The sequence below is a fragment of the Taudactylus pleione genome, unplaced genomic scaffold, assembly GCF_031769625.1.
Source record: "Taudactylus pleione unplaced genomic scaffold, aTauple2 ptg001493l, whole genome shotgun sequence".
Lineage (NCBI taxonomy): Eukaryota > Metazoa > Chordata > Amphibia > Anura > Myobatrachidae > Taudactylus > Taudactylus pleione.
Genome location: NW_028285891.1, coordinates 29,871 through 54,698, shown reverse-complemented (window position 1 = coordinate 54,698; position 24,828 = coordinate 29,871). Strand labels below are relative to the sequence as shown.

General features: G+C 49.0%; 1 long non-coding RNA gene across 2 annotated transcripts in view; it reads right to left on the bottom strand.

Annotated features, from left to right (window-relative positions):
* The window catches only part of LOC148442497 (uncharacterized), a 39,614-nt gene that overhangs the window by 2,489 nt on the left and 12,297 nt on the right, over window positions 1–24,828 (bottom strand). The window lies entirely within an intron of this gene.

The following is a 24,828-nucleotide window of genomic DNA, read 5'->3' as shown; positions in this document are numbered from 1 at the left end:
TGAGGAATAAGTCAATAATTAATATACAGTAAAGTAAATTATTTTAATGCTTTTCACATTGTATGTCAGGGAGAAAATGGCAATAATAATAATAATGGCAATAATAATAATAATAATAACGGTAATAATAATAATAATAATAATAATAATAATAATAATAATGGCAATAATAATAATATTAATAATAATGATGTTATTAATAATAATGATAATTATATTATTAATGATAATAATAATCATAATATATATAATAATGTTAATGATAATAATAGTAATGGTAATGATAATATTGATGATGATAATAATGATAATAATATTATTAATTATTATAATAATAATAATAATAATAATTAATAATAGCTAAAAGAAAACTACAACCCCAAAAACCATGACTTGTAGCAACAAAATCGCACATTATAGTAAAACAAAAACTAACTGCACTGTAAATATGCGTTCATGTACTTCTAATTTTGTCTGTGCCCGTTTATGTACAGAATGTTCGCATTCATCTTTGTATGGATGTAGTTGGCATCCCGGCGTGCGGGATGCCAACGGTCTGAATACTGGCATCAAAATCTCGACAGGTCGGGATGCCGGCACCAGATCCCGACTGCCGGCATCTGAAGGTAAGGGTGTTAGCGGGAGGTTAGAGTCAGGTAACAGGGTGAATGTTAGGCATTAGGGGGAGGGTTAGGGTTAGATTAAGCACAATGATGCATGGCGTGAACCATGGCGTGACTCACTTGTTTCTGCCTTTTTACACCGGTTAGTGTCTTAGTCACACGCTGCATTCACTGCCGGCACTATTGTCTGGGGTTCCCGTGCCTTGTTATTTTCTCAAATTAGCGATGCGAATAAGACGCATGTTTTGTAAAGCCGTGTTTGGCTGAGGCGCATGGCGTAGCTTGGTCAGAAATTCCAAAGCTAGGTTTACAGTATGTGGGCACCTCTGTAAAATGTGCAACAAATGGACCTAATGTATAAACCTCGCGACTTAGGACGTGCTGCCCGCTGGGCCTTTGTGTGTTTTTTCCCCGCCATTAGACCCAGCTGCAAGCCTCGAGTCGCCTGTACATGCAGTAAGCAACTAACTGGCGTCTAGCTGTACAACTTTTTTGAATTGATCACACTTACAGTGCAATATGTGACACTGGAGAGGCCTCACGTGACCGTGTAGTGAAATCCCTTTTTGGCGCGGTCGCATGACCATAAGCTGCTATGTGGGCGATTCAATTCAATGCGATGTCGAATAGCCCCGGGAGGGAGCTCCCAAAGCTATTCAATTCAACGTTTGGGCGGTTTTAATGATTTCTTCTCGCACCCTCCTGGGATGCGAGGAGAAATCCAACAAAAGTGCCGGCCATGCGGCTGTTTTCCGGCTTAGTGCAGCGCTAACAGCCTCGCGGCTGGCACTTTAGTCGGAGAATGGCGGTTCTCGGACTAAACACCGAGGTTAAGTCGCGAAAACCGACATTCTCCGACTTAACAGTGCGCTGAATTGAATTTCTCCGGGAGCTCCCTCCCGGGGCTATCCAGCATTGCATTGAATTGAATCGTGCTCTATATGTCGGCAAGGTACTGTATGTGTAACAATGTTGTTGTGAGTGGGGTTTATACAGCTTGGCACAATTTGTTGCAATACCGATGATATGGACCCATCGCAAAATCCCTGTTTGGTTGCACTTGAAGCGACTGAGGCCGTCGACGTGTATAGTGATGTGTGTCCATCCACAATACAGCCAATTTGGAATGGCCCTGTCACTAATCATTGTGTGACTGTCCCCGTGTCATGGAGCATTCTACAGTGTGTTGCACTGCAGATTGAAATGATAGATTTGCTGCACTAATATAGTAGTCACACTTTAATGTTTATTGTTGTACAGTATACAGTACTATTCACATGTATTGGTTGCAAACCTGTAGCAGAAAGCTTGTTTTGGGGAATGGGTTGGTGGGTGCAGGGCCGACACTAGGGTAGTGCGACCTGTGCCATGGCACAGGGCACCGCAGGGCAGGGGGCCATGTTTGGGCCTGTAAATTTTCCTGTTTATTATCATTCTCACTTGTAGCTTCCTCTTCTTTTATCTCCAGCATCTCCTGGCCTCCCCTATCTCTTCCCTGGCCCCAGCATCTCCTGGCCTCCCCTATCTCTTCCCTGGCCCCAGCATCTCCTGGCCTCCCCTATCTCTTCCCTGGCCCATTATCTCCTGGCCTCCCCTATCTCTTCCCTGGCCCCAGCATCTCCTGGCCTCCCCTATCTCTTCCCTGGCCCCAGCATCTCCTGGCCTCCCCTATCTCTTCCCTGGCCCCAGCATCTCCTGGCCTCCCCTATCTCTTCCCTGGCTCCAGCATCTCCTGGCCTCCCCTATCTCTTCCCTGGACCCAGCATCTCCTGGCCTCCCCTATCTCTTCCCTGGCCCCAGCATCTCCTGGCCTCCCCTATCTCTTCCCTGGCCCCAGCATCTCCTGGCCTCCCCTATCTCTTCCCTGGCCCCAGCATCTTCTGGCCTCCCCTATCTCTTCCCTGGCCCCATTATCTCCTGGCCTCCCCTATCTCTTCCCTGGCCCCAGCATCTCCTGGCCTCCCCTATCTCATCCTTGGTCCCAGCATCTCCTGGCCTCCCCTATCTCTTCCTTGGCCCCAGCATCTCCTGGCCTCTCCTATCTCTTCCCTGGCCCCAGCATCTCCTGGCCTCCCCTATCTCTTCCCTGGCCCCATTATCTCCTGGCCTTCCCTATCTCTTCCCTGGCCCCAGCATCTCCTGGCCTCTCCTATCTCTTCCCTGGCCCCAGCATCTCCTGGCCTCCCCTATCTCTTCCCTGGCCCCATCATCTCCTGGCCTCCCCTATCTCTTCCCTGGCCCCAGCATCTCCTGGCCTCCCCTATCTCTTCCCTGGCCCCAGCATCTTCTGGCCTCCCCTATCTCTTCCCTGGCCCCATTATCTCCTGGCCTCCCCTATCTCTTCCCTGGCCCCAGCATTTCCTGGCCTCCCCTATCTCATCCCTGGCCCCAGCATCTCCTGGCCTCCCCTATCTCTTCCTTGGCCCCAGCATCTTCTGGCCTCCCCTATCTCTTCCCTGGCCCTTCCAAATGAAGTCATGGCCATTTCTCAGGTGCACTATCTTATGTCCCTATTTTAAAAATAGGGGGGGGGGGGGCGCCAATGCTGTCTCTGGCACAGGGCACCAAAAAGTCTAGTTACAGCTCTGGGTGGGTGGGTGGGTCTGTAGGTTACTTGTTTGAAAAAGACACTTTCAGCTGCTGGTCTGAGTGGACATGCCTGGCGAGCTGTCCCTGGGGCCCTGCTGCGTTCATCAGATGTGCTCATTAATCTCTGGAAAAGTACAGGCCTGCTCTGCTGCCCTCCTTCTGTGCACTTTATCCTCCTGGTGGGTCCTGATACTATCCCCCTGGAGAAACTTTGTACACTTTGGGCTTGGGTCTCATGTCTGATGGCATACCCTCTGACTCCCTTTTCGATTCTGCACAGCGCTGCAGGTCTGCACTAATGTATTTTGCATGTGACTTTAGCCTATGCACACTGGATGCCCATCTGCCCACTCTCCTCATCAGGACTCCTTCGCCAGCCTAGTGCCTGCTCGTCGCTGCTTTCCTGAGATAAAATGTGTGATTTCTCCTATAAGATTTATTTGGGATGTAGTTACGAGACCGGCGGGCGCGATGCCGCCGGTCTCAATACCTGCACTGAAATCTCGACAAGGGACTTAAGATAGGCGTCAAAATACTGACGCCTATCTTAATCCCGATGCTGGAATGCTGAAGGACGCTAGACCAAATGAGGTAAGTCTGGGGCGCCCTTTGCACTAGCCGTGGGGGGGGAGGGTTAGGTTTAGGGAGTGTAGCGGTGTTAGTGTTAGGTTTTTTTGGGGGGGAGAAGGTTAGGGTAAGGCACACCAAGAGGGAGGGGTAGGTTTAGGCACCACTAGGAGGGTGTTAGGGTTAGGCACTAAGGGGAGAGGGTTAGGTTTATGCACTAACGGCAGTGGCAAACGGAATTCTAGAGGGGGGTTTCCAAATGCTTGATTTTAGAGCGAGTGTGGCCAGTCCTTGAAGAGGAAATAATTAGCACTTATCCAGCTTTAATAAGCGTCATACAAAGTGTATTGTGTGTCATAATTCCAGCATATACAGGACCAACGATCACAGTAACCCATTATATGTGTCATACATAGTGTATTGTATGTCATAATTCCAGCATATACAGGACCAGTGATCACAGTAACCCATTATATGTGTCATAAATAGTGTACTGTGTGTCATAATTCCAGCATATACAGGACCAGTGATCACAGTAACCCATTATATGTGTCATACATAGTGTACTGTGTGTCATAATTCCAGCATATACAGGACCAACGATCATAGTAACCCATTATATGTGTCATACATAGTGTACTGTGTGTCATAATTCCAGCATATACAGGACCAGTGATCACAGTAACCCATTATATGTGTCATACATAGTGTATTGTGTGTCATTATTCCAGCATATACAGGACCAGTGATCACAGTAACCCATTATATGTGTCATACATAGTGTATTGTGGGTCATAATTCCAGCATATACAGGACCAGTGATCACAGTAACCATTATATGTGTCATACATAGTGTATTGTGTGTCATAATTTCAGCATATACAGGACCAGCGATCACAGTAACCCATTATATGTGTCATACATAGTGTATTGTGTGTCATAATTCCAGCATATACAGGACCAGTGATCACAGTAACACATTATATGTATCATACATAGTGTATCGTGTGTCATAATTCCAGCATATACAGGACCAGCGATCACAGTAACCATTATATGTGTCATACATAGTGTTCTGTGTGTCATAATTCAAGCATATACAGGACCAGTGATCACAGTAACCCATTATATGTGTCATACATAGTGTATTGTGTGTCATAATTCCAGCATATACAGGACCAGTGATCACAGTAACCCATTATATGTGTCATACATAGTGTATTGTGTGTAATAATTCCAGCATATACAGGACCAGTGATCACAGTAACCCATTATATGTGTCATACATAGTTTATTGTGTGTCATAATTCCAGCATATACAGGACCAGTGATCACAGTAACCCATTATATGTGTCATACATAGTGTATTGTGTGTAATAATTCCAGCATATACAGGACCAGTGATCACAGTAACCCATTATATGTGTCATACATAGTTTATTGTGTGTCATAATTCCAGCATATACAGGACCAGTGATCACAGTAACCCATTATATGTGTCATACATAGTGTATTGTGTGTCATAATTCCAGCATATACAGGACCAGTGATCACAGTAACCCATTATATGTGTCATACATAGTTTATTGTGTGTCATAATTCCAGCATATACAGGACCAGTGATCACAGTAACCCATTATATGTGTCATACATAGTGTATTGTGTGTCATAATTCCAGCATATACAGGACCAGTGATCACAGTAACCCATTATATGTGTCATACATAGTGTATTGTGTGTCATAATTCCAGCATATACAGGACCAGTGATCACAGTAACCCATTATATGTGTCATACATAGTGTATTGTGTGTAATAATTCCAGCATATACAGGACTAACGATCACAGTAACCCATTATATGTGTCATACATAGTGTATTGTGTGTCATAATCCCAGCATATACAGGACCAGCGATCACAGTAAGCCATTATATGTGTCATACATAGTGTACTGTGTGTCATAATTCCAGCATATACAGGACCAGTGATCACAGTAACCCATTATATGTGTCATACATAGTGTACTGTGTGTCATAATTCCAGCATATACAGGACCAGTGATCACAGTAACCCATTATATGCCTCATACATAGTGTACTGTGTGTCATAATTCAAGTATATACAGGACCAGCGATCACAGTAACCCATTATATGTGTCATACATAGTGTACTGTGTGTCATAATTTCAGCATATACAGGACCAGTGATCACAGTAACCCATTATATGTGTCATACATAGTGTATTGTGTGTAATAATTCCAGCATATACAGGACCAGTGATCACAGTAACACATTACATGTGTCATACATAGTGTACTGTGGGGGTCATTCAGACCCGCTCGCGAGCAAAGTTCGCTCGCCAGCGGGTCGATGTTGTGAGAATGCGCATGCGCACGACGGAGGGAGCTCCGTCGTGCGCATGCGCGAGACCCGGCGAGCGACGAGAAATACGTCACTCGGGGTCTCGCACCAAAGGGGGAGTGCTGTCGATGGTGACTGACAGCACGCCCCCTTTGGTGGGCGTGCCGGGGGCGTTCCCATGGGAACGCCTACCGTCTGAGTCCGGCCCCACTGACATCAGTAATGATGTCAGTGGGAGTGACTTTGGCTCTGATAGAGCCAAAATCACTCCTGGGCTTGCGGAAGCAAGACCCTACCGCAGGGTCTCGTCGCAAGCCCGATGGTCACGATGGTCAAAGACCATCGCGACCATCTTTTTGGCTGCTCGCATATGCTGTGGGTGGTCACCCACAGCTATGCGAGTAGCCAGGAGGCCGCTCCAAATTTAGCTGGGATGGCCCTGATTCAGAGCGAGCGCTCTGGTCAGAGCGTTCAGCTCTGAATCTGGCCCAGTGTGTCATAATTCCAGCATATACAGGACCAGCGATCACAGTAACCCATTATATGTGTCATACATAGTGCATTGTGTGTCATAATTCCAGCATATACAGGACCAGCAATCACAGTAACCCATTTTCTCCTTCATCCACCAGGGGACACTGGAGCCTCAGTACAATGGGGTATAGGAGTGTGTTAACCGGGAGCTGGCACCTTTAAATAAAAAACAACTGGTAGCTAGCTCCTCCCCCTCTATACCCCCCCCCCCCAGGTCAGTCTAAAAAATGTGCCCTGGGAGCTGGACGTAAGCCTCCTTAGGGCTCCGGAAATATACTTTACAGCATGAGGACAGACAGGCAGCCTACTGCCCCTGTCTGTCTGCGATGAGGGAGCTGCCGGGGAGATCCTCACCGCTGCGGCATGCGGTTTGCGCTGAGGTCTCCTGCTACAGAGACCTCAGTCTCTAGGGTACCCAAAGACGCGCTGCATGCAGTGTACGTCGTGGGACCCAGTAGCATATGCCCGCCACCGGCAGCACAGGCAGGGCTAAGGTTAGTGTTCCCTGGCTCCCTGGTTAGCAGAGGAGCCAGGACAAGTATTTAGGTGGGCATTCACAGTGCGCTCCGCTAGCGCTGAGAGCGCCATAGCGGGGGGGGTGGAGCCTAAGTTTCCCTTCTGCTCCTGCCTCCCAGCAGCCTCAGCGCTTCCAGAAGGACGCTGGTGGCCATTTTACACGCACTACACGGTGGAACGAGAGCCTTGTCAGGAGTCAGGCTAGTACTCTGTGTATCAGCACTTGCATTTTTTTCTTGTTATCAGCACTATTCTGTTAGCGCTGCAAGCATTATAGTTTATCTCCCTCTGAGCCCCCTTCAAGTTTCTGTGTAGTGTGATTGAAAAATCTGTTATTGCATTACTGTCCTTTTCTCTGTGTGTGTGTGTGTGTGTGTGTGTGTGGGTGTGGTGTCTGTACTATAGACATGTCTACCAAGGGGTCTAAAGCTGCACAAAAGTCTTTTTCATGCAAGACTTGTGGTGAAAAATCCACACAGGGACAATCTAATGCTTCCTTACTGTGTGATAAATGTGTGTCTTTACCTCAAGATACTGATCTTGTAGTCCAGCCTAGGTGGTCTGATCAATTGACTGCAGTTATATCAAATCTGTCATCAGAGCTGGAATCAGCTCGTAAGGACAGGGAGAGGCTGAGACAAACAGCAGCTGAACCAGATTGGGCTCGCTCTCTGGCCAGATCTGTTGAGGGACTTACAAAAGCAATGTCCCAGGCCCCACCTGCTTCTTCTTCTTCTCCTGCTCAGGTCCTTAGTAAGAGATTGATTCATAATCCCTTGCACTGGGATGAGTCAGATGAGGAGTTGCAGGACACTGAAGAGGGTGAGGTTCAGGAAGAGGAAACTTACATTCCTGAGGACCCCGAACCTGTATCTCAGGGCGTGGATGCTTTAATTTCAGCAGTACGCCAGGTGTTGCATGTAGAGGATTTAGAGGTTACTGAAAAACCATCTATTTTCGGTAAAAGATTTAAACAGTCTGTTACCTTTCCAGCATCAGAAGAGCTGGATGAGATTCTCTCTTCAGCATGGAAACATCCAGACAAAAAATGTCAAATTTCTAAGAAATATCTGTCTTATTACCCTTTCCCACCTGACAGTAGGATATTATGTGAAACTCCTCCAGCAGTGGACCCGTCAGTAGCCAGTCTTTCTAAGAAAATGGTGTTTCCGGTGCCTGGCGCAGTTTCCCTAAAGGAAACCTCGGATAGGAAGATGGAACACACATTAAAATCCTTGTATACAGTTGCAGGGGTTTTGATGCGTCCAGCACTAGTTAGTTGTTGGGTAAATAAGGCCATTGAAGCCTGGGCAAACTGAAGACTTAGGCCCTCATTCAGAGCCGCTCGTTAACGGCAGTACGCTCGTTCCGAGCGATGTTTGCACATCTGCGCATGCGTACGGTTTTTAGTACGCATGCGCGAACCAGTCAGTGCGGCCGAAAATCGTTTGTACGCTATATAGCGAGTGCCTGCTATTTTGAGTGACAGAATGAGGCGTATGTGGGTGGTAACAGGGGAAGGTGCTTGTAAATGGGGAGTGGAGATCCGAACGCAGGCGTGCTTAAAGGTCAAAACGGGCGTTTTATGGGTGTGTATATTTAAAACAGCAGCGTCATTGACCACGTCACTGGGTTATTTTATAGCCAGAACTGCTCGCAAATTTGTGGTAGCAAACACCAACCACAAGAATAGCGAGCAGTTCATACGCTGGTCGATGTACTCGATTAATCTAATAAATAGCGGACATGACGTAGGATGCGAGCGGCCAGGGGGCGTTTTTAACAAATAAACGAGCGTATGTTTTGCTCACTCGTTCAGACTTAGAGGTGTGAACAGACTACAATGTGCGTACGGATCATTTGAATAGCCACCCCTTGTTTTTAAACGAACGACCGCAAATAGCGAACGGCTCTGAATGAGGGCCTTAATTCAGTTAGCCGAACAGATTGCAGAGTCGGCTGCTTTCCTTGGAGAAGCGTCTAAGGACATTTGTAATCTATCAGCCAGATCTTCAGCATTAGCTATATCTGCTAGAAGGGCTCTGTGGCTGCGTCAATGGCAGGCAGATGCAGAGTCCAAGAGAGCGGTGGAGGTCCTTCCCTTTACTGGGGAGGTACTTTTCAGATCGGAGTTAGATAAGTGGATCTCACAAGCTACAGGTGGGAAATCCACTTACCTACCATCTGCAGCTCCTCCTCCTACTAGAAGACCTTTGACAGGTCCCTCCTTTCGATCCTTTCGTGCCTCTGGAAGATTTAGAGGGCATTCCAGAGGAGGTCCAGCCTTCTCAAGAGGTTTCAGAGGCCGAGGTAGAGCTTCAGCATCAGCCGCCTCCAACACTCAGCAGGACAAGGCAGCTGCCAAGCCTGCCACATGATACCCTTCCTTCTTATTTTGGGATCCCAGGGTCGGGGCGCGCCTTTTACGCTTCAAGGACATTTGGATCCAGTCTTGCCAGGACGCCTGGGTCAGGGACATTATTATTCACGGCCTGAAATTGGACTTCAGGGTCCAACCTCCTTCTCATTTTTTCAAAACTGGTTTACCTCTGGTTGCAGAAAAATGAGGAGAAATTCAGGAGACAATACAAAAACTGTTATTGTCTCAGGTAATAGTGAATGTTCCAACCCACCAGAGAGGTCAAGGGTTTTATTCCAGCCTGTTTGTGGTGCCCAAGCCGGACGGCTCCATGAGACCCATAATCAATCTCAAGGATTTAAACACTCATCTTCAAGTTTTCAAATTCAAGATGTAATCTCTCCAATCCGTTATAGCGGGTCTCGACAGGAACGAGTTTCTGGTGTCCTTAGACATAAAGGACGCTTATCTCCACATCCCAATCTGGCCCCCCATCAGGCTTTTCTTCGTTTTGCGGTCCTAGAGTCGCATTTTCAATTCCAGGCCCTACCTTTCGGACTTTCGTCGGCCCCAAGAGTATTCACAAAAGTTATGGCGGCAATGATGGCCCTACTGCATGGTCAGGGGGTCATCATTGTTCCATACTTAGACGATCTATTGATAAAGGCCTCTTCGGAAGCTCAGCTGTTAAGGGACATTCGCTTAACTCAGAGCATCCTCCTGCAACATGGTTGGATACTAAATTTCAAGAAGTCCTCCCTGATCCCTACACAGCGTTTACTATTCCTGGGAAAGATACTGGACACAGTGCAGCAAAGAGTTTTCCTGCCTCAAGACAAAGCTGCCTCCATTCAGCATATGGTGCGCCTGGTCTTAAAACATCGCCGAGTGTCTGTACATCTCTGTATCTGCCCTATTGGGAAGATGGTAGCGGCTTTCGAGGTGATTCAGTATGCCAGATTTCACGCCCGTCCTTTTCAACTGGATCTCCTCTCCCAGTGGTCAGGATCCCACCTCTTTCTCCATCAGAGAGTTCTCCTGACGCCTCAGACTTGAACATCTCTCATTTGGTGGCTGAACCTTTCCCACCTGCTGGCGGGGAAAAGGTTTGCGGTGTGGGATTGGACCCTCCTCACCACGGACGCAAGCCTCAGGGGCTGGGGAGCAGTGACTCTGGGAAAGCATTTTCAGGGGCACTGGATGCAGCAAGAAGCCAGATTGCCCATAAATATTCTAGAATTGAGAGTGGTATTTTATGCTCTACTGCTGGCGCATCCGCTGCTGGAGGGGCAGGCAAGTCCAGTCAGACAATGCCACTGCAGTGGCATATATAAACAGGCAGGGCGGCACAAAAAGCAGAGCCGCCATGAGGGAGGTAACAAGGATTCTACTTTGGGCAGAGGAATTTGCAGTAGCGATTTCTGCGATCTTCATCCCAGGAGCAGAAAACTGGGAGACCAACTATCTCAGTCGGCAGGATGTTCATCCAGGGGAATGGTCACTCAATCCTCAGGTGTTCCAGCAACTAACTCTGAGGTGGGGCTGTCCTTAAGCCGACCTTATTGCGTCAAGGTTAAACCAACTACCGGTTTACTACTCCAGAACAAGGGACCCACGAGCAGCAGCAGTGGACGCACTGACGGCTCCGTGGAAGTTTCATTACGTCTACCTATTCCCTCCGTTTCCGCTCATTCCGCGCCTGCTTCAAAGAATCAAGCGAGAAGGGATCAAGGTGCTTCTGATAGCACCAGAATGGCCCAGACGAGCATGGTATTCCCAGATACAGAATCTGTTCATAGACGAGCCATGGCCACAGCCTCTTAAGGACGACCTCCTTCTTCAGGGCCCATTTGTTTATCGTGACTTAAGGCGGCTTCGTTTGATGGCCTGGCTACTGAAAGGCCCGTCCTCAGAAAAAAGGGTATTCCATCTACTGTGATTCCCACAATGATTCGGGCTAGGAAGGAAGTCACTTCTCAACATTACTACCGCATTTGGAAGACATATGTGGCTTGGTGTGAGAGATGTCATTCTCCTCCGTCAGTCTTTAAGGAATCACGTCTCCTTCTTTTTCTTCAGGCTGGTCTCTCAGCAGGCCTTCATTAAAGGTACAGGTATCCGCGTTGTCCATTTTCTTTCAGAGGAAATCGGCTTTGGTCTCGGATATACAGACTTTTCTCCAAGGAGTTGTGAGCAGGGGCGCCGAGAGGGGGGGGAAGCAGGTACAGATTACCCGGGCCCGAGCTTCCTGAGGGGCCCGGTGGGGGCCCGGGTCCGGCGCCGCTCCCCCCCTCACAGCAGCCCAGCACATGGCGTGTGCTGAGCTGCAGTTGGAGACTGCTCGTGGCTGCTGAGCAGCAGCCACAGCAGTCTCCTATGCCTGTGCGGGGGAGCGATCACACTGATCGTGCCCCCCCTGCTTTTGCGCCGGGCTGAGGGGGCTCAGAGCGCCCCCTCCCCAGCGGCGCTGCTAATCTTTTTTTTTTTCTCAGCAAGGGGGCGTGGCCACGCCTCCCGTGATTAGGCCACGCCCCCTATTACCGGGGCCCGCCACGGCTCTTGGCGGGCCTGGTTGTGAGGATTCAACCTCCTTTTGTGCCTCCCACAGCACCATGGGATTTGGATTTGGTGTTGGCCTTCCTCCAGTCTGATACTTTTGAGCCATTACAGAGAGTGGAGATAAAGTACTTAACCTGGAAGGTGGTTCTGCTTTTGGCACTCGCTTCGGCAAGGCGTGTGTCAGAACTCAGTGCTTTATCCTGCCGCCCTCCTTATCTTATTTTCCATGAAGATAGGGCGGAGCTGCGTACTCAAAGGGCTTTTCTTCCCAAAGTGGTGACAGCTTTTCATATAAACCAGCCTATCGTGGTTCCGGTGTTTAAGGATGACTCTTCCAATTCATGAACCATGGATGTAGTCAGAGCACTCCGGATTTGCGTTGACAGGACTGCCTCCCTCCGTAAATCAGATACTTTGTTTATTCGGTTTGATGTGGCCCGTCCAGGTTGGCCGGCCTCAAAACAGACCATTTCTGGATGGATTCGCTTCACTATCAGGCAAGCATACGTAGTGCCTCCAAACAACCACCGGGTCCTATTACGGTGCATTCTACGCGCTCGGTAGGTCCTTCATGGGTGGCTTCTCGCGGGGTTTCCTTAAACCAGCTTTGTAGAGCAGCCATTTGGTCAGGCACGCATACCTTCCTACGATTCTATCGTTTTGATACTTTTGCAGCCTCCGCTTCAGAGTTTGGCCGTGCGGTGTTGCAGGGCTCTCAGCGCTCTCCCACCCGGGATGTAAGCTCTGGGACGTCCCCATTGTACTGAGGCTCCAGTGTCCCCTGGTGGATGAAGGAGAAAATAGGATTTTGGTACTTACCGATAAATCCCTTTCTCCGATTCCACAGGGGACACTGGACACCCTCCCTACACTGTTCTACCTGCATTGTTACTGTTTTACAGGTTCAGATGCTGGTTTGCGTTTAATGACTGACCTGTTTCTTGTTTTTTCATGTATATGTTGTTTTCTTATGTATATGTGATTAATGTAACTTTTCTGTCTCCTTCTCCTTACTTTCCAACTCCCCTCGGGCACAGTTGTTTTTAGACTGACCGGGGGGGGGGGGGTATAGAGGGGGAGGAGCTAGCAACCAGTAGTTTTTTATTTAAAGGTGCCAGCTCCCGGTTAACACACTCCTATACCACATTGTACTGAGGCTCCAGTGTCCCCTGTGGAATCGGAGAAAGGGATTTATCGGTAAGTACCAAAATCCTATTATATGCGTCATACATAGTGTATTGTGTGTAATAATTCCAGCATATACAGGACCAGTGATCACAGTAACCCATTATATATGTCATACATAGTGTATTGTGTGTAATAATTCCAGCATATACAGGACCAGCGATCACAGTAACCCATTATATGTGTCATACATAGTGTAAACCATTAGATGTGCCAGTAGGCTATCCTGCCTGAGCTGAATGTATTTATTTTAGATGTGGGCACCATTCCAGACTATTGGAGCAAGTCCGGGAGCCTGGGGGAGCAGCAGAAGAACCTAGCACTGCCCTAGACATATATCTATATATTGGGCTCTATAGCAGTGCATCCCTAACAGTGCATGTTTTCCAAATCTCCTAGTTGGTGCACAGGTTATTTATTACTGGCTGATACATGTTAAAAGATCCACAAGTGGTGCTAATTATTTCATGTGTGATACTGAGAAGAACATGCAGCACTTGTAAAATTCTATTATATTATTATTTCTATTGTGGTCATGGTGTGGGCTGGGGAGGAGGGTTTCCAGGCAGCCAGAAACCCCCTCCCCCTGCATTTGCCTATGAACGAGGAGGGTTGGGGTGCGAGGTGGGGAGGGTTAGGGTAGGCTACAAGAAGGGGGGAAAGGGGAGGGTAATGATACTTACCCGACCCCTGTCGAGATACCAACCATCGGGATTCCGCTGTCGTTATTCTGATAGGAGGCATCCCAACAGCCAGCATTACATACACATTCCCTTTATTTCCCTGATTATCAAAACTGTATGTTCCTATTTAATTAATTGTGTGTTGAATGATTAATTCAACAATATTCCTCTGTTTTTCATTTGTGACTTGATTTTGCTCTGTTTTCCTTGCTTATAACACTAATATTATACTGTCATCTGCATGTATTACTGTTACATCTTACCCTATACACCCCTCTCCTCTACCCTTTCCCAAAGTTCTTTCTCACTCCCTCCTCCGCCCTAGTTTGTCTCCTTCTTCATGAACCGCCAACCCCACCAACTACCACCAGCCTCATCAACATCCCTCTGATCCCCTCCCTCCCCTCCTGCTGTGTCAGAATGCCAGATCCATTTGTAATAAACCAGCACCTATCCATGATCTTTTTATCTCTAACTCTTTTAACCTCTTGGGCCTCAAAGAAACCTGGCTCTCCTGTGGGGCCTCTCTCTCACCCACTCTACCAGGCTTGGTGACTGACCAGGTGGTGGTGTGGGCTTCCTTCTTTTCTTCAACTGCGCCTTCCGTATCCTGACATCTCTCTCATTCTCCTCTTTACCTTTTCTTCACACTCCACCTGACCAGGCCGTTTCCCTGTACAACCTCTTTCTTCTGCCCTTGACTAATCAACCCCTGGTACTTCTGTCACCCTCAGGTGGGAAGGTCCATAACCCTGGCACTTCAAATTGACCAGATTCCTCTAAAAATGCTCTCACATTGCTTAGCACCTCTGGAGAAAGTCAGGCTCTCTCGCTGTTTTTCTTCACTTCAAATGTTTTCATTCCTTCTATAGCTCTGCCCTCATGTTAGCCAAACAGTCCTTCTTCAAGGCACTCATCTCTTCCCAATCCTCCAACCCCCATTGGGTCTTCACCTCCTTCATCTCAACCCTCCCTTTCCCCTTCCCTTCTTCGTTACCTTCTTTACCTCCAAAATAGAATCTATCAGACATGAAGTCTCATCATGCAAAAACCCTTCTTCTGTTGTCTCTGAACTCACTTGGTCTCATTGAGACTGTTCTCTCTTGGCTTTTCTCCTATCTCTTGAACTCTCCTCTATAACAACCTCCACCTCCTCATGACCCCCTCTCCCGCTCCCTGTAGGTGTCCCTCTTGGCTCAGTACTGGGTTCCCTACTCTTTTCACTCTACACATCCTCAGTGAACTTATCAGTTAATTTGGTCTTCAGTACAATCTTTATGCTGACGACACCTAACCCTACCTATCCTCCTCTGAACTCACCCTTTCTCTCCTCTCATGCATTTCAAACTGTCTATCTGCTATCTCCTCCCAATGCTTTCTTTTCCTTAAAATGTCCAAGACTGAGCTCATAGTCTTCCATCCTTCTTGTGTCTCCAGCCATCTCCATCTCACCCTCACTGTCAACAACACCACCATCACAAGGAAATCACGGGCGTCACTCTTGATTCTGCCCTCTCATTCACTCTGCACATTCTGTCACTCTTTTCGGAATCTCTGGAATATCTTGATGCCACCAAAAACATGTCCATTAGCTCATTGGGCCAAATGTAATAAGGGCCAAGTTTTAAAAATGTGCGATTATAGTGCTATACTCGCACATTTTTAGAACATGCAAACCCGCATTTTTCACTCCCGCAACTCGCAACGGCAAAAATCGTATCCAGATGTTTTGCCAATGTGCAGATACATCTTGGCCAATGTAATAGAGTGCGAGTTTTTAACTCGCACAATATTACTTTAAACTCGCAAAATAATAGACTTGCTTCAGGCTAGCGAGAATAGCCTGAGCAGGTGTGAGTTACACAGAGGCATGCATAGATCAGTGACAACCGTGCATGCTTCTGCATTAAAAAAGATATTAAAATGTAAAAAAAAAAAAAAAATTCAATGGTGAGAACCACTCATTGGCTGAGAGAGGCGGAGGCTCACCTCTCTGTAAGTGAACGTTCAGCCAATGCATTTCTATGGGAAATGCAGCGGCTGAGCTGTCATTGGCGAGGTACATGTCCGTGGGGCCGTTTTTTTTTCCTGTTGTCCTCCTTTCCTCCTGCATTCCTCTGTTTGTCCCCATTTCTTCCTGCATTCCTCTGTTTGTCCCCCTTTCCTCCTGCATTCCTCTGTTTGGCCCCCTTTCTTCCTGCATTCCTCTGTTTGTTCCCCATCCTGCATTCCTCTGTTTGTCCCCCTTTCCTCCTGTATTCCTCTGTTTGTCCCCCTTTCCTCCTGCATTCCTCTATTTGCCCCTCTTTCATCCTGCATTCCTCTGTTTGTCCCCCTTTCCTCCTGCATTCTTCTGTTTGTCCCCCTTTCCTCCTGCATTCTTCTGTTTGTCCCCCTTTTCCTCCTGCATTCCTCTGTTTGTCCCCCTTTCCTCCTGCATTCCTCTGTTTGTCCCCCTTTCCTCCTGCATTCTTCTGTTTGTCCCCCTTTTCCTCCTGCATTCCTCTGTTTGTCCCCCTTTCCTCCTGCATTCCTCTGTTTGTCTCCCTTACCTACTGCATTCCTGTTTGTCCCCCTTACCTCCTGCATTACTGATTGTCCCCCTTTCATCCTGCATGCCTCTGTTTGTCTTCCTTACCTCCTGCATTCCTGATTGTCCCCCTTTCCTCCTGCATTCCTCTGTTTGTCCCCCTTTCCTCCTGCATTCCTCTTTGTCCCCCTTTCATCCTGCATTCCTCTGTTTGTCCCCCTTTCCTCCTGCATTCCTCTGGTTATCCACCTTTCTTCCTGCATTCCTCTGTTTGTCCCCCTTTCCTCCTGCATTCCTCTGTTTGTCCCCCTTTCCTCCTGCATTCTTCTGTTTGTCCCCCTTTCCTCCTGCATTCTTCTGTTTGTCCCCCTTTTCCTCCTGCATTCCTCTGTTTGTCCCCCTTTCCTCCTGCATTCCTCTGTTTGTCCCTCTTTCCTCCTGCATTCCTCTGTTTGTCCCCCTTTCCTCCTGCATTCCTCCATTTGCCCCCCTTTCCTCCTGCTTTCCTCTCTTTGTCCCCCTTTCCTCCTGCATTCCTGTTTGTCTCCCTTACCTCCTGCATTCCTCTGCTTGTCTCCCTTACCTCCTCCATTCCTCTGTTTGTCCCCCTTTCCTACTGCATTCCTCTGCTTGTCCCCCTTTCCTCCTGCATTCCTCTGTTTGTCCCCCTTTCCTCCTGTATTCCTCTGTGTGTTCCCCTTTCCTCCTGTATTCCTCTGTGTGTCCCCTTTTCCTCCGGCATTCTCCTGTTTGTCCCCCTTTCCTCCTGCATTCCTCTGTTCCCCTTTTCTCCGGAATTCCTCTGTTTGCCCTCCTTTCCTCCTCTACTCCTCTGTGTGTTCCCCTTTCCTCCTGTATTCCTCTGTGTGTTCCCCTTTCCTACTGCATTCCTCTGTTTGTCCCCATTTCCTCCTGCATTCCTCTGTTTGTCCCCCTTTCCTCCTGCATTCCTCTATTTGTCCCCCCTTCCTCCTGCATTCCTCTGTGTGTCCCCCTTTCCTCCAGCATTCTTCTGTTTGTCCCCCTTTCCTCCTGCAGTCCTCTGTTTGTCTCCCTTTCCTCCTGCATTCCTCTGTTTGTCCCCCTTTCCTCCTGCATTCCTGTTTGTCCCCCTTTCCTCCTGCATTCCTCTGTTTGTCTCCCTTTCCTCCTGCATTCCTGTTTGTCCCACTTTCCTCCTGCATTCCTCTGCGTGTCTCCCTTACCTCCTGCATTCCTCTGTTTGTCCCCCTTTCCTCCTGCATTCCTCTATTTGTCCCCTTTTCCTCCTGCATTCCTCTTTGTGTCCCCCTTTCCTCCGGCATTCCTCTGTTTGCCCCCCTTTCCTCCTGCATTCCTCTGTTTGTCCCCCTTTCCTCTGGCATTCCTCTGTTAGTCCCCCTTTCCACCTGCATTCCTCTGTTTGTCCCACTTTCCACCTGCATTCCTCTGTTTGTCCCCCTTTCCTCCTGCATTCCTTTGTTTGTCCCCCTTTCTTCCTGCATTCCTCTGCTTGTCCCCCTTTCCTCCTGCATTCCTCTGTTTGTCCCCCTTTCTTCCTGCATTCCTCTGTTTGTCCCCCTTTCCTCCTGCATTCCTCTGTTTGCCCCCTTTCCTCCTGCTTTCCTCTCTTTGTCCCCCTTTCCTCCTGCATTCCTGTTTGTCTCCCTTACCTCCTGCATTCCTCTGCTTGTCTCCCTTACCTCCTGCATTCCTCTGTATGTCCCCCTTTCCTACTGCATTCCTCTGCTTGTCCCCCTTTCCTCCTGCATTCCTCTGTTTGTTCCCCTTTCCTCCTGTATTCCTCTGTGTGTCCCCTTTTCCTCCGGCATTCTCCTGTTTGTCCCCCTTTCCTCCTGCATTCCTCTGTTTCCCTTTTCTCCGGAATTCCTCTGTTTGCCCTCCATTCCTCCTGTACTCCTCTGTGTGTTCCCCTTTCCTCCTGTATTCCTCTGTGTGTTCCCCTTTCCTACTGCATTCCTCTGTTTGTCCCCATTTCCTCCTGCATTCCTCTGTTTGTCCCCTTTTCCTCCTGCATTCCTGTTTGTCCCCCTTTCCTCCTGCATTCCTCTGTTAGTCTCCGTTTCCTCCTGCATTCCTGTTTGTCCCCCTTTCCTCCTGCATTCCTCTGTGTGTCTCCCTTACCTCCTGCATTCCTCTGTTTGTCCCCCTTTCCTCCTGCATTCCTCTGTTTGTACCCCTTTCCTCCTGCATTCCTCTATTTGTCCCATTTCCTCCTGCATTCCTCTTTGTGTCCCCCTTTCCGCCGGCATCCTCTGTTTGCCCCCCTTTCCTCCTGCATTCCTCTGTTTGTCCCCCTTTCCTCCGGCATTCCTCTGTTAGTCCCCCTTTCCACCTGCATTCCTCTGTTTGTCCCACTTTCCTCCTGCATTCCTCTGTTTGTCCCCCTTTCCTCCTGCATTCCTTTGTTTGTCCCCCTTTCTTCCTGCATTCCTCTGCTTGTCCCCCTTTCCTCCTGCATTCCTCTGTTTGTCCCCCTTTCTTCCTGCATTCCTCTCTTTGTCCCCCTTTCCTCCTGCATTCCTCTGTTTGTCCCCCTTTCCTCCTGCATTCCTCTGTTTGTCTCCCTTACCTCCTGCATTCCTCTGTTTGTCCCCCTTTCCTCCTGCATTCCGCTGTTAGTCCCCCTTTCCTCCTGCATTCCTCTGTCCCCTTTCTTCCTGCTTTCCTCTGTTTGTCCCCCTTTCCTCCTGCATTTCTCTGTTTGTCTCCATTGCCTCCTGCATTCCTCTCTTTGTCCCCCTTTCCTCCTACATTCCTCTATTTGTCCCCCTTTCCTCCTGCATTCCTCTGTTTGTCCCCCTTTCCTCCTGCATTCCTCTGTTTGTCCTCCTTTTCTCCGGAATTCCTCTGTTTGTCCCCCTTTCCTCCTGCATTCCTCTGTTTGTCTCCTTTACCTCCAGCATTCCTGATTGTCCCCCTTTCCTCCTGCATTCCTCTATTTGTCCCCCATTCCGCCTGCATTCCCCTGTATGTCTCCCTTACCTCCTGCATTCCCCTGTTTGTCCCCCTTTCCTCCTGCATTCCTCTGTTTGTCTGCCTTTCCTCCTGCATTCCTCTATTTGTCCCCCTTTCCACCTGTATTCCTCTGTGTGTTCCCCTTTCCTCCTGCATTCCTCTGTGTGTGTACCTTTCCTCTGGCATTCTTCTGTTTGTCCCCCTTTCCTCCTGCAATCCTCTGTTCGTCCCCCTTTCCTCCTGCATTCCGCTTTGTCCCCCTTCCTACATTCCTCTGTTTGTCCCCCTTTCCTCCTGCATTCCTCTGATTGCACCTCTTTCATTCTGCATTCTTCTGTTTGTCCCCCTCTCATCGTGCATTCCTCTGTTTGTCCCCCTTTCCTCCTGCATTCCTCTCTTTGTCCCCCTTCCTACATTCCTCTGTGTGTCCCCGTTTCCTCCTGCATTCCTCTATTTGTCCCCCTATCCTCCTGCATTCCTCTGTTTGTCCGCCTTTCCTCCTGCATTCCTCTGTTTGTCCCCCTTTCTTCGTGCATTTCTCTGTTTGTCTCCCTTACCTCCTTCATTCCTCTGTTTGTCCACCTTTCCTCCTGCATTTCTCTGTTTGGCCCCCTTTCTTCCTGCTTTCCTCTGTTTGTTCCCCTTACTGCTTTCCTCTGTTTGTCCCCCTTTCCTCCTGCATTCCTCTGTTTGTCCCCCTTTCCTCCTGCATTCCTCTATTTGCCCCTCTTTCTTCCTGCATTCCTCTGTTTGTCCCCCTTTCCTCCTGCATTCCTCTGTTTGTCCCCCTTTCCTCCTGCATTCTTCTTTTTGTCCCCCTTTCCTCCTGCATTCTTCTGTTTGTTCCCCTTTTCCTCCTGCATTCCTCTGTTTGTCCCCCTTTCCTCCTGCATTCCTCTGTTTGTCCCCCTTTCCTCCTGTATTCTTCTGTTTGTCCCCCTTTCCTCCTGCATTCCTCTGTTTGTGCCTCTTTCCTCCTGCATTCTTCTGTTTGTCTCCCTTACCTCCTGCATTCCTGTTTGTCCCCCTTACCTCCTGCATTACTGATTGTCCCCCTTTCATTATGCATGCCTCTGTTTGTCTTCCTTACCTCCTGCATTCCTGATTGTCCCCCTTTCCTCCTGCATTCCTCTGTTTGTCCCCCTTTCCTCCTGCATTTCTCTGTTTGTCCCCCTTTCCTCCTGCATTCCTCTTTGTCCCCCTTTCTTCCTGCATTCCTCTGTTTGTCCCCCTATCCTCCTGCATTCCTCTGTTTATCCACCTTTCTTCCTGCATTCCTCTGCTTGTCCCCCTTTCCTCCTGCATTCCTATCTTTGTCCCGCTTTCCTCCTGCATTCCTCTGTTTGTACCCCTTTCCTCCTGCATTCCTCTGTTTGTCCCCCTTTTCTCCTGCATTCCTCCGTTTGCCCCCTTTCCTCCTGCTTTCCTCTCTTTGTCCCCCTTTCCTCCTGCATTCCTGTTTGTCTCCCTTACCTCCTGCATTCCTCTGCTTGTCTCCCTTACCTCCTGCATTCCTCTGTTTGTCCCCCTTTCCTACTGCATTCCTCTGTTTGTCCCCCTTTCCTCCTGCATTCCTCCGTTTGTCCCCCGTTCCTCCTGTATTCCTCTGTGTGTCCCCCTTTCCTCCTGTATTCCTCTGTGTGTCCCCTTTTCCTCCGGCATTCTCCTGTTTGTCCCCCTTTCTTCCTGCATTCCTCTGTTTGTCCCCTTTTCTCCGGAATTCCTCTGTTTGCCATCCTTTCCTCCTGTACTCCTCTGTGTGTTCCCCTTTCCTCCTGTATTCCTCTGTGTGTTCCCCTTTCCTACAACATTCCTCTGTTTGTCCCCATTTCCTCCTGCATTCCTCTGTTTGTCCCCCTTTCCTCCTGCATTCCTCTATTTATCCCCCTTTCCTCCTGCATTCCTCTGTGTGTCCCCCTTTCCTCCGGCATTCTTCTGTTTTTCCCCCTTTCCTCCTGCAGTCCTCTGTTTGTCCCCCTTTCCTCCTGCATTCCTCTTTGTCCCCCTTTCCTCCTGCATTCCTGTTTGTCCCCCTTTCCTCCTGCATTCCTCTGTTTGTCTCCCTTTCCTCCTGCATTCCTGTTTGTCCCCTTTTCCTCCTGCATTCCTCTGTGTGTCTCCCTTACCTCCTGCATTCCTCTGTTTGTCCCCCTTTCCTCCTGCATTCCTCTGTTTGTCCCCCTTTCCTCCTGCTTTCCTCTATTTGTCCCCTTTTCCTCCTGCATTCCTCTTTGTGTCCCCCTGTCCTCCGGCATCCTCTGTTTGCCCCCCTTTCCACCTGCATTCCTCTGTTTGTCCCACTTTCCTCCTGCATTCCTCTGTCCCCCTTTCCTCCTGCATTCCTTTGTTTGTCCCCCTTTCTTCCTGCATTCCTCTGCTTGTCCCCCTTTCCTCCTGCATTCCTCTGTTTGTCCCACTTTCTTCCTGCATTCCTCTGTTTGTCCCCCTTTCCTCCTGCATTCCTCTGTTTGTCCCCCTTTCCTCCTGCATTCCTCTGTTTGTCCCCCTTTCCTCCTGCTTTCCTCTATTTGTCCCCTTTTCCTCCTGCATTCCTCTTTGTGTCCCCCTGTCCTCCGGCATCCTCTGTTTGCCCCCCTTTCCACCTGCATTCCTCTGTTTGTCCCACTTTCCTCCTGCATTCCTCTGTCCCCCTTTCCTCCTGCATTCCTTTGTTTGTCCCCCTTTCTTCCTGCATTCCTCTGCTTGTCCCCCTTTCCTCCTGCATTCCTCTGTTTGTCCCACTTTCTTCCTGCATTCCTCTGTTTGTCCCCCTTACCTCCTGCATTCCTCTGTTTGTCCCCCTTTCCTCCTGCATTCCGCTGTTTGTCCCCCTTTCCTCCGGCATTCCTCAGTCCCCATTCTTCCTGCTTTCCTCTGTTTGTCCCACTTTCATCCAGCATTTCTCTGTTTGTCTCCTTTGCCTCCTGCATTCCTCTCTTTGTCCCCCTTTCCTCCTACATTCCTCTATTTGTCCCCCTTTCCTCCTGCATTCCTCTGTTTGTCCCCCTTTAGTCCGGCATTCCTCTGTTTGTCCCACTTTTCTCCGGAATTCCTCTGTTAGTCCCCCTTTCCTCCTGCATTCCTCTGTTTGTCTCCTTTACCTCCAGCATTCCTGATTGTCCCCCTTTCCTCCTGCATTCCTCTATTTGTCCCCCATTCCTCCTGCATTCCCCTGTTTGTCTCGCTTACCTCCTGCATTCCCCTGTTTGTTCCCCTTTCCTCCTGCATTCCTCTGTTTGTCTCCGTTTCCTCCTGCATTCCTCTATTTGTCCCCCTTTCCACCTGTATTCCTCTGTGTGTTCCCCTTTCCTCCTGCATTCCTCTGTATGTGTCCCTTTCCTCTGGCATTCTTCTGTTTGTCCCCCTTTCCTCCTGCATTCCTCTATTTGTCCCCCTTTCCTCCTGCCTTCCTCTGATTGTACCTCTTTCATCCTGCATTCTTCTGTTTGTCCCCCTTTCATCCTGCATTCCTCTGTTTGTCCCCCTTTCCTCCTGCATTCCTCTCTTTGTCCCCCTTCCTACATTCCTCTGTGAGTCCCCGTTTCCTGCTGCTTTCCTCTATTTGTCCCCCTATCCTCCTGCATTCCTCTGTTTGTCCCCCTTTCCTCCTGCATTCCTCTGTTTGTCCCCCTTTCTTCGTGCATTTCTCTGTTTGTCTCCCTTACCTACTGCATTCCTCTGTTTGTCCACCTTTCCTCCTGCATTTCTCTGTTTGGCCCCCTTTCTTCCTGCATTCCTCTGTTTGCTCCCCTTCCTGCATTCCTCTGTTTGTCCCCCATTCCTCCTGCATTCCTCTGTTTGTCCCCCTTTCCTCCTGCTTTCCTCTATTTGCCCCTCTTTCTTCCTGCATTCCTCTGTTTGTCCCCCTTTCCTCCTGCATTCCTCTGTTTGTCCCCCTTTCCTCCTGCATTCTTCTATTTGTCCCCCTTTCCTCCTGCATTCTTCTGTTTGTCCCCCTTTTCCTCCTGCATTCCTCTGTTTGTCCCCCTTTCCTCCTGCATTCCTCTGTTTGTCCCCCTTTCCTCCTGCATTCTTCTGTTTGTCCCCCTTTTCCTCCTGCATTCCTCTGTTTGTCCCCCTTTCCTCCTGCATTCCTCTGTTTGTCCCTCTTTCCTCCTGCATTCCTCTGTTTGTCTCCCTTACCTCCTGCATTCCTGTTTGTCCCCCTTACCTCCTGCATTACTGATTGTCCCCCTTTCATCCTGCATGCCGCTGTTTGTCTTCCTTACCTCCTGCATTCCTGATTGTCCCGCTTTCCTCCTGCATTCCTCTGTTTGTCCCCCTTTCCTCCTGCCTTCCTCTGTTTGTCCCCCTTTCCTCCTGCATTCCTCTTTGTCCCCCTTTCTTCCTGCATTCCTCTGTTTGTCCCCCTTTCCTCCTGCATTCCTCTGTTTATCCACCTTTCTTCCTGCATTCCTCTGTTTGTCCCCCTTTCCTCCTGCATTCCTCTGTTTGTCCCCCTTTCCTCCTGCATTCCTCTGTTTGTCCCCCTTTCCTCCTGCATTCCGCCGTTTGCCCCCCTTTCCTCCTGCTTTCCTCTCTTTGTCCCCCTTTCCTCCTGCATTCCTGTTTGTCTCCCTTACTTAGTGCATTCCTCTGCTTGTCTCCCTTACCTCCTGCATTCCTCTGTTTGTCCCCCTTTCCTACTGCATTCCTCTGCTTGTCCCCCTTTCCTCCTGTATTCCTCTGTTTGAACCCCTTTCCTCCTGCATTCCTCTATTTGTCCCCCTTTCCTCCTGCATTCCTCTGTGTGTCCCCCTTTCCTCCGGCATTCTTCTGTTTGTCTCCGTTTCCTCCTGCAGTCCTCTGTTTGTCCCCCTTTCCTCCTGCATTCCTGTTTGTCTCCCTTTCCTCCTGCATTCCTGTTTGTCCCCCATTCCTCCTGCATTCCTCTATTTGTCCCCTTTTCCTCCTGCATTCCTCTTTGTGTCCCCCTTTCCTCCGGCATCCTCTGTTTGCCCCCCTTTCCTCCTGCATTCCTCTGTTTGTCCCCCTTTCCTCTGGCATTCCTCTGTTAGTCCCCCTTTCCACCTGCATTCCTCTGTTTGTCCCCCTTTCCTCCTGCATTCCTCTGTTTGTCCCCCTTTCCTCCTGCATTCCTTTGTTTGTCCCCCTTTCTTCCTGCATTCCTCTGCTTGTCCCCCATTCCTCCTGCATTCCTCTGTTTGTCCCCCTTTCTTCCTGCATTCCTCTGTTTGTCCCCCTTTCCTCCTGCATTCCTCTGTTTGTCCCCCTTTCCTCCTGCATTCCTCTGTTTGTCTCCCTTACCTCCTGCATTCCTCTGTTTGTCCCCCTTTCTCCTGCATTCCGCTGTTTGTCCCCCTTTCCTCTTGCATTCCTCTGTCCCCTTTCCTCCTGCTTTCC